The sequence below is a fragment of the Camellia sinensis genome, chromosome 4 (genome assembly GCF_055761805.1).
Source record: "Camellia sinensis isolate YWXY chromosome 4, ASM5576180v1, whole genome shotgun sequence".
Lineage (NCBI taxonomy): Eukaryota > Viridiplantae > Streptophyta > Magnoliopsida > Ericales > Theaceae > Camellia > Camellia sinensis.
Window position 1 is genome coordinate 176,514,026 of NC_138964.1, and position 9,800 is coordinate 176,523,825.

General features: G+C 36.1%; 1 protein-coding gene across 2 annotated transcripts in view; it reads left to right on the forward strand.

Moving 5' to 3' along the window:
• The window catches only part of LOC114322616 (uncharacterized), a 36,065-nt gene extending 26,590 nt beyond the window's left edge, over positions 1 to 9,475 (forward strand). For both annotated transcript variants that reach the window (XM_082866988.1, XM_082866989.1), the window contains one exon: positions 9,230 to 9,475. The gene's annotated coding sequence lies outside the window, so the exon portion shown is untranslated. The remainder of the gene's footprint in view (positions 1 to 9,229) is intronic.
• The last annotated feature ends 325 nt before the right edge of the window (positions 9,476 to 9,800 follow it).

Here is a 9,800-nt window from a genome sequence, read left to right on the forward strand (position 1 = left end):
TTTAGTAGCAAAATCAAAACACGAACTATTACATAAAACAATTTTTTTTTTTTTTTTAAAAAAAAAGGTCCAAACATGAGTGTCAAGTTTAAAACAATAAATTCGTGTTTTATGTAGCTAATTATGAAGGACTGCATTACATATGCATTTAGGTTCCGATTGCTTGAGACATCACAATCTTAGAGCTTGAAATTAATGTGATGCACATAGCAGAGCCACAGGGGTTGACGATTACAAGCTTACAATTCGTAAGTCTATTTAGAAAATTTAACTAAGATTTTGAACCACAAAAGAAAAGGAAACCTCCACATCATTGAGGCATAAAGACTCAAGATCAATAACCTTTTTATTATGGAATCCTATTTATTTTATGATGAATACATATGTATCAACACAGTTACTAGAATCAGAAAATACTTAGTATAGCTCATTTTCATCAGAACTAAGTATTGTATTATTTTATTGAATCAAAAAAGAAATTACAAGAGAAATATATATAAGTCAACTATGCTAACCCTAATGGCTAACAATGACTAAACTACCCTTAATAATAAAATACACATATGCTTAACATCTCCTCGCAAACTCATGATGTGACAATAGGAAGCATCGAGAGTTTGTCAAGTAGAAAACGGAAGTGCAAGATAGTATGAGACTTAGTGAAGAAATCAGCAATTTGCATAGTAGAGGAGACAAATGGCAAGGACAATGTGCGAAGCTGCAAGTGATGGCGCACAAAGTGGCAGTCACTCTCAATATGTTTAGTCCGCTCATGAAAAATAGAATTATGAGCAATCTGAATGGCGCTGGTATTGTCACAATACATAGGATTAGGAGTAGAGATAGAGACAACGAAGTCGGAAAGCAACCAGCGCAACCAAATAATTTTAGCAGTGGTAGTAGCCATAACACGATCCTTAGCCTTAGTAGAAGAACGAACAACAATAGTTTGTTTTTTGCTCTTCTAAGAAATAAGAGAACTTTCTAGAAAAACACAAAAACCCGTAGTAGACTTACGGTCCATAACATCACCAGTCTAATCAGCATCAGAAAAGACATGAAGATCCAAAGAAGAAGTAGCAGAAAAGAATAAACTCTGATGCAATGACCCACGAAGATAACAAAACATACGAAGAAAAGTAGCCCAATGAACAGTAGTCGGGGTAGAAACAAACTGACTGACAATATGGACAACATATGCAATGTCGGGCCGAGTAACGGTAAGATAGACAAGGCTACCCACTAGAACTCGATATAAGGTAGGATCAAGCAAAAGGGCACCATCAGTGGAAGTATAATGCACATTAAGTTTGAGAGGAGTGTCAACAGTGTGGGAGCCAGTCAACTTGGTCTGCTGAATAACATCAGTTGCATACTTGGACTGAGACGGAAGATAATTGCGAGGTGAAGAAGCCACCTCAATGCCCAAAAAATAACGAAGCGAACCAAGATCTTTCATCTCAAAATGATGATGCAAGTGAGCTTGGAGAGCAGAGATACCATCCAGATCATTGCTAGTGATCACCATGTCGTCTACATATAATAAAAGAATAATTAGCCCCGCAGAAGTGGAGCGAAGAAAAAGAGTCGAATCATGATCACTAGTATGAAAACTCAAGTCACAAACCACAATAGAAAATTTCTCAAACCAAGCCCGAGGAACTTGTTTGAGACCATATAAATCTTTGCGAAGGCAGCAAACTTCACCAGGAGAATGAAGAAGCCCAGGAGGAAGGACCATAAAGACTTCCCCAGCTAAGGCACCATTGAGAAAGGCATTATTGACATCCATTTGAGAGAGATGCCAATGACGCACATCAACAATGACAAGCAAGGTACGAATAGTGGTTATCTTGGCAATCGGAGCAAAGGTCTCATTATTAAGACTATATTCTTGAGCAAATCCTTTAGCCACTAATCGGGCTTTATAGCGTTCCACAGAACCATCGGCTTTGGTTTTGATCTTATACATCCACCGATAACCAACAGCATGTTTACCAAAAGGTAAAGCAACAAGATCCCAAGTACCAATCTTATATAAAGCAGAAAGTTCCTCATTCATAGCCTGTTGCCAAAGAGGGTCATAAACATCCTCCTTATAAAAGGTAGGCTCAGAAATAGTGAATAGAGGATAAAAAAATACAAAATTCAAAAGAGTAACAAGAGTTAGAATACCCATAATGATTGGGACATGTACGTACCCGTTGAGGATATCGAGAAACAGGAGCCTTATTAGCAGCAGGTAATGGGACATGTACATACCCGTTGAGGATATCGAGAAACAGGAGCCTCATTAGCAGCAGGTAATGGAGACACAGCCTGTCATGACCTAAACCCGCCCCTATAGGTTTAACATCGTAACCGGCCAATAATCATGGGATTACCGAAGGCCTTTAACCTGAAAATCATATAAATAGAGGGGCTGCGGAAGCAAATACAAACATACAACGTCCATAGAGCTGTGTTGACATACATGAGATAGATAATTTAAAACTTTATACATATATACATGACGTCAAATGTTCATAAGTCATGTAACACCGAACAGATATTATCAAAAGAGACCAAGCCCAATGTATAGATAAACAAAAACAAAACCAAGCAAAGCCTTGTCACGTGCTTGCTCACCTACATACATAATATAAACAGTGAGTGAAAGCCCAGTGAATAATAACAGAGTAAAGGGTTTAATGAATGATGTCCCATAGCAGATTCAGAAAGCAGATACAGATTCATATTCTTATTTAGAGTTCAGAAGCATGTAATTATTCAATTTCACACAGAGGATCATATGTGGTACACCCATTAGCACTAACAGAACAGATACAGAGCATTAAGGGTCATACTTGACCAGTTTCGTAAAGGAACCTCCGATACCGTGAGACCACGGTATTATTACTCCTGGGCAAGGACCTTAGGCTTATAGACCACGGTATTGTTGCCCCCGGGTTACGGCCTTGTGCTAAGGATGCCACGAGTACTTGTTAGAAATTAGACAATCATTCATTGTACAAAATATAACAATTCATAAAACAGATCTTACTTCATCATACAAAAAATAAATAAAGTTGAATATAGCTTTACTAAGTTATTACTTACAGAGCACTCCACTTGCATAATAGATTAAGAAGATAAACCAGACCGTCTATGGCGCGTGGCCTATACAAACATAGAACAGATATATATTGAATTACACACCCGAAATCATTAACTTAGTTTTTTCTTATCTTGGTGTGTTTCTAACCTTTATCCTCATTATTATATCTTAATTATGGCCTAGGATGCAATGAGGATGCCAAAACATGTTGTTCAACACTTAATCAAATTTGCTGAAAATAGGGTCCTCGCTCGATCGCAGCTTCCTTTGCTCGAGCAGAGGTTCAAACATAAGGATGGTCGCTCGAGTGTAACTTCAGTCGCTCGAGCGGTCTGTAAAATTTTGCAAAAGTACTGGTTGTGTGAATTTTTCGCTCGACAGTCGCTCGAGCGTGAGACTGAGGTCTTCGCTTGAGCGCAACTCTGGTCGCTCCAGCGGTCTGCAAAACTTGTAAACTTCTGAGAGCATGGATTTTACGCTCGAGCCAACTTTGGGTCGCTCGAGCGGAAGTGTAAAACAAAGAGTGGTCTCTTGAGCAGAGAAGCAGAATTCTAGAATTTCTAGATTTGCTTCCAAGCTTCAAAACTCGAATTTAACCCAACAAATCATGCTCTTTTGGGCCAAAAGCTTAACAAAACATGTGTAAACTTGGAAAACATTGGGAATTCAAAATCATTTCGCAAAATCAAAGCCTAAAAGCATGCCAGTTGTTCAAAATCAAACTTGAAACTTTGAAACCACAACATGCATGTAAAGGTATGAACTCTAACCTTCTAAAACATGATCAAATTAGGTGAATTGATGGAAAACATGAGGAAATCTTATAATTAAGTTGAAAACATGACATGCATTGAGGAATTTCTTGAAATCAACTTCAAAAATACCATGAAATGCACATGCAAGCTCTTGTCTTCTTCTTTCGTACTACCTTAGTTCATTTCATGCAATAATCTTTCATTTTCTTTGAATTCACGCATTAAACGTGTTAACTACATAATTTAAGGTTGAATTTCTTACCTACAAGCCTCAATTCTTTGAATTCTAGAGTGATTCTTCCCAATGTCTCAAATTCTAGCTAAGTTTAAGCCAATTCCTTAGCAATATCCCTAGTTGAGCTTGGTTCCTTCCTTTCTCTCTCTCTCTCTCTCTCTGTCTCTCTCTCTCTCTCTGTGTTTTGCTCTCTCTCAAGATGAAAAAATTAGAGTGCTGTATTCAAGAAACCTTATATAGGCTCATTAGTGGAGTTTAATTAAGCTAGGGTTAAGTTAACTAGTTTTTGGATTATTTAATTTTAATTATTTGGTTCCGAATTGAATTTCGATTAAACCTACTATAAGATTCTAAAAATTCCAAATACCACATACCCTAAGTCAATTTCGTGATCGGATGCCGATAAGGCCTTCAATTCGCAGAACAAAGCAGAAACACAAATAGATATTTCTACGATAAACAGATAACATCATAAATAATGCAACACACATGCAATTAATTAAGAATTTCATTTTAATTACTTATTAGGCATCCTTAATCATAGTTTAATAGTTAATCATGAGTCGGGTTTGTTACATAGCCGGAGGAGGAAAGGGAGGGGTACTTGCACGTAAAATACGTTTTTTTACGAGCATAAGTATGAATAAGAGGAGGGGGGACAAGAGAAATAGGTGGGGAGGAAGCAGGTGAGAGAATATTAGAAGGAGACAAATCTTGAACATAAGATTCAAAAAAAATAGCATCAGGAAAAGGATCTAGATAAATAAGATCAGATTTAGTGAAAGGAGTAAAGGCAGAGGGAATAGAAAAGAAGGGGATATGTTCTAGAAAAACAATATGGCAAGAAACATAGAGACGTTGAGTTATGGGATCATAATGGCGATAACCCTTTTGACCTTCATCATACCCAAGAAAAACGCACATGGTAGAATAAGCAGACAACTTAGTACGGGCTGCATGAGGAAAAAAGACAAAACAAGTACATCCAGAAACATGAAGAGAGAAATAGTCAGGAGATGTACCATGTATTGTTCAAATGGGGAAATGCCATGAGTCACTTGTGAGGGTATGCAGTTGATAATATGGAAAACAATAAGAAGAGCCTCCTCCCAAAATGAACTAGGAACAAAGGAAGAGATTAACAAAGAATGAGCGGTTTTCATGATGTGACAGTGCTTGCATTCTGCCACACCATTTTGCTCAGGAGTTTCAACACAAGAAGACTGTTTAAGAGTATCATCCGATTGTAATAAGTGAAGAAAATCATTATCACGATATTTCCCACCTAAATCACATCGGAAACATTTAATAACAGAAGAGTATTGAGTTTGAATCATGGCATGAAAGACAATATAGATAGAGTGAAACTTAGACCGGTGCTTCATTAGATAAATCTCACAGTGATGAGTATAATCATCAGTAATAGAGACATAATATCGTGAACCTCATTTAGTGGGAATAGGTGCAAGACCCCACACATCAGAATGCATAAGATCAAAATGTTTAAAAGAAGTGAAACTTCTATTAAATGGTAAAGTAGTAAACTTTGCAAGTTTGCATCCACTACAATTGGAAATATTATGACTACTCAAAGAACCTAAAAGAACCTAAGACACCAGTAGAGACTAAATAATGCAAACGAGAACTAGACACATGACTAAGGCGAGAATGCCATAAATAAAAAATAGACGACTTAGGACTCAAACAAAAAGAAGACAAATCAACTGAAGATGCCGTAATAGGAGGAACATACAGCGTCTTTAGCATATATAATCCTCCCAACCTATGGCCGGTCCCAATTAGATGCTTGGAATGAGGATCCTACACAACACAACTACAGAAAAAAATAAATAAATAAACACAAAAACCAATGATACAAAGTTGACTGACAGAAATAAGATTCAAAGTTAATTGAGGAATACAATAAACATCTGAAAGAGAGAGAGAGTATCAGTCAAAATGGACCCAACCTCGGCCAAAGACATAGGAGTGCCATTGCCAGCCATAAAAGTAATAGTAGGAGGAGAAAATAGAGACAATAAGAGGGAGGAATCATGTGTCATATGATGCGTTCCACTAGAATCAAAAATCCATGTAGAACGAGATATACCTAGAGGAGATAAACGGGAGAAAAACAAACCAAGAGGAGAGGAGACAGCTAAGGCATTTGGCGTATGAGTAGAGAGGAGTTTCTGCAGTTGTTCAACAATAACAATCAAAGATGGAGAGGAATCATCCACTAAAGAAGTCATGGCAATTGTATGTTTGTCTCCACCTTTTTTCCAAGAGGATGATTGGCCAGAATGCCTATCAGAATTCTTTTCTCCAAGTCGGTGATTGCCCAAATGGTGGACGACCCAAAAGCCAAGGACACTGAGCCTTCTAGTGACCTTTTTTTTTATGACAAAAGCTATATTCATCCATAAGAGCACAAGAGCAGGATTTACTGGAAGTAGTAGAAAAATGAACAGTAGGAATAGCCATAACTGTTTGAGTTGGCAAAGGAAGCAATTCTTTGCCAGGAGCTGCTTTAAAACGAAGTTCTTCAGCTAATAACTCATTAACCACAGAATCAACAAAAAAGATAGGACTCCGATGCAGAATAGTACCGCGAAGCTCCTCAAAATTAACTCGAAGGGCCATCAAGAATTGAACTACCCGCTGCTCCTTTCGATAAGTACAATATGCTGCATGAGTGCTTAACGACTTAGGCTTAGTAAAAGCTAATTGATCCCACAAACCAGTCATGACTTAATAAAATTCCTAGATGCTCTTATCACCTTGTTGAGTAGCATGAATCTCATGTTCTAATTGATAACGTTTAGCAAATTTTGATTGAACATACAATCGAGAGAAATGTTCCCAAATTTGCTTTGCAATAGTGAACTTAGCAAAATGAACCCTAATAGGCTGATCTATAGAATTATTAATCCAAGTAATAATCTTGGCATTAGTAACCCGCTAAGTAGAGAGCAATTCTTGAAACTTTTCAACATTGTCATCAGTGAGCATAAGAGAATCACGAATAACATCATCCCAAACATTTTTACCCAAAAGAAAATTCTTCATGACATAAGCCCAATAAACATAATTATCCCCCCCTAACTTCACACTAATGGCTTGAAGTGAATTTGACATTCCACTAGACATGATATGAAGTATATAAATAATGAAGAACTTCACAAAGAAAATCTAAAGTCCAATAACAGCCCCAACAGTTTGCAATTACCAAAGCAAGATATAAGGCCACAGAGAAGTCACAAGAGACAACAACACAAAGAAAAAGAGAAGCTCAAGCAGAGTACCCAAGTCATAAGGTTACAGGGTTGCAATATAAGTCGCAATTGGAAGAACCAAACGCGACTGTGAGATGAGAGGGGAGAGTCGTGACTTTCTTTCTCAATGTTCTATGATGATGAGGTTGATTCTTGAGGAATTATTTCAGTTGAATGGTTAAGAGAGTGAACCACGAACAATGGTCTACAACAAAGAGAGAGAGACTACTGCGAGACGAGAGATAAGTCACCAACGAAAGACCACTGCGAGACGAAAGAGGGCACGAACTAGGCTACTCGAGATGACATGTGTCAAAAACTAGGTTAGCCGTTTGTATGGCTTTGATACCATGAAAACTTAGTTAGAACTAAGTATTGCATTATTTTATTGAATCAAAAAAGGAATTACAAGAGAATATATATGAGTCAACTATTCTAACCCTAATTGCTAATAATGACTTAAGTACTCTAAATAATAAAATACACATATGCTTAACATTAGAAAGTATTGGAAACATCTCCAAGACACCAAATTTGGGAACTAGTTAAAAAAAGGCTATTAGAGGGCCAAATAGTTGAACAACTATAGAAGTGCCAGAAACCAAAAACAACCAACTTAGGAGGGACCATTATAGTTGGTAGGAACTTACAGCACATACACGAGATGCACTGTTTGTGTATTAGACAAAAAAATAATTTTTTTCATGCTTAAACTTCGAAAAGGGCTGCTGATGAGCGGAATTATCACACAACTACGAATGTGCATGGGAATCAACACAAACACATTACAAGGGACCAATATAACTTGTAAGAAGTTACCACACATGAATGAGATGTACCATTTGTGAATTTGCCTAAAAAACAATTTTTTTCCCCATAACATTGGAAAAAGTCCGTTGGAGGAGTATATTATCAAACAACCACGAATGTGCATGAGACCTGACACAAAAACCTTAGAAGGGACCAATTGAATTTGTAGGAACTCATGGTACTATGTGCCATTTGTGAATTAGCCTAAAGAATGTTTTTTTCCTATACTTAGGCTTGAAAAATGGCCAATGAAGGGCAAAATTTTCAAATAGTCATGAATGTGCATCAAAACTAGCACAATCACCACAAAAGTGACCAATATAACTTTTAAAAATTTACAGAATATGCCTGGGATGCATCCTTTGTGAATTAGATCAGAAAATCAGTTTTTAAATAATTAGGCTTGAAAGAAGGGCCATAAGAGGACAAATTGTCAAACAACCACAAAAGTTTCTATGATTTGGCTCAAGCACCTTGAGAAGGACCAATGTTACTTGTAGGAACTTACGACACATGCACAGGATGCACTGTTTTTGTATTAGATACAAATTTTTTTTTTCATACTTCCAATTAAAAAAAGCCCGTCAAATTGCTAAATTGTTAAACAGTCACAAATGTGCCCAAGAACAGATACAAACACCTTGGAAGGGACCAATATAAGTTGTAGAAACTTACGACATGTGCACAGGATGTATAAATTGTCAATTAGCCAAAAAAATGCTTTTTCCTCCACACTTAAAGCTTCAAAAAATGCTGGCGAAAGGCTAATTTATCACACATCCATGGATTTGTACATGAACCAACAGAACCACCTTGGGAGGGACCAATATAAGTTGTATGATATGAATTTACGACACATTAATGGGATACACTGTTTGTGAATTAGCCTTAAAATTAATATAAGTTGTATGATTTTTTTGCTCCCATAATCTTGAAAAAAGTCCATTAGAGAGATATATTGTATAATTGATCTAATTGTGAATTAATTAGTTACTAATGTTTTTAATCTTTTGTATAATTAATTAGTTACTAAAGCTTTTAATTAATTTTTTTACAGATTGGATTGGGGTGGCATTTTTGACTTGTAACAATGATCTAATTTGCTTTAATGTTCATTTTGTTTGATAAGGATACACATACTTTGTAAAGTTGCACTGGTTATTGTTGGATGTTCTGTGGAATTGCACTAGTTATAATTGTTGGATATTTTGTGGATATTGCACTATTTTATTATATTAGGATGAAATTATTTGTAATGAATGAATATTTTTATTTTGTTAACTCATAAATGTGTTGATTTATAGTAGGTTGAGTTAAATTGTGACGGAATTGTTATATTAAACAAGTTTCAAAATGAACCGAATTATATTTGCTGAACTAAAATTCAGATTTTGATACAATAGGTATATAGTGTGAAGAAAAAAATATGGAATTAGTGACAAAATTTTTCTTCTCTAAAGAAGATTTTTTGTCCCTTATTTGGCTTAGGTGGATGACTAATTTTGTCATGAATTCTTTATTTCATCACTAAATGAATATATCATGACAAAAAAATATTATTACATTTTGTCACTATGACCCTCCATGTGTGACAAATTTTTTTTGATATTATTTCATATTTTTTAATG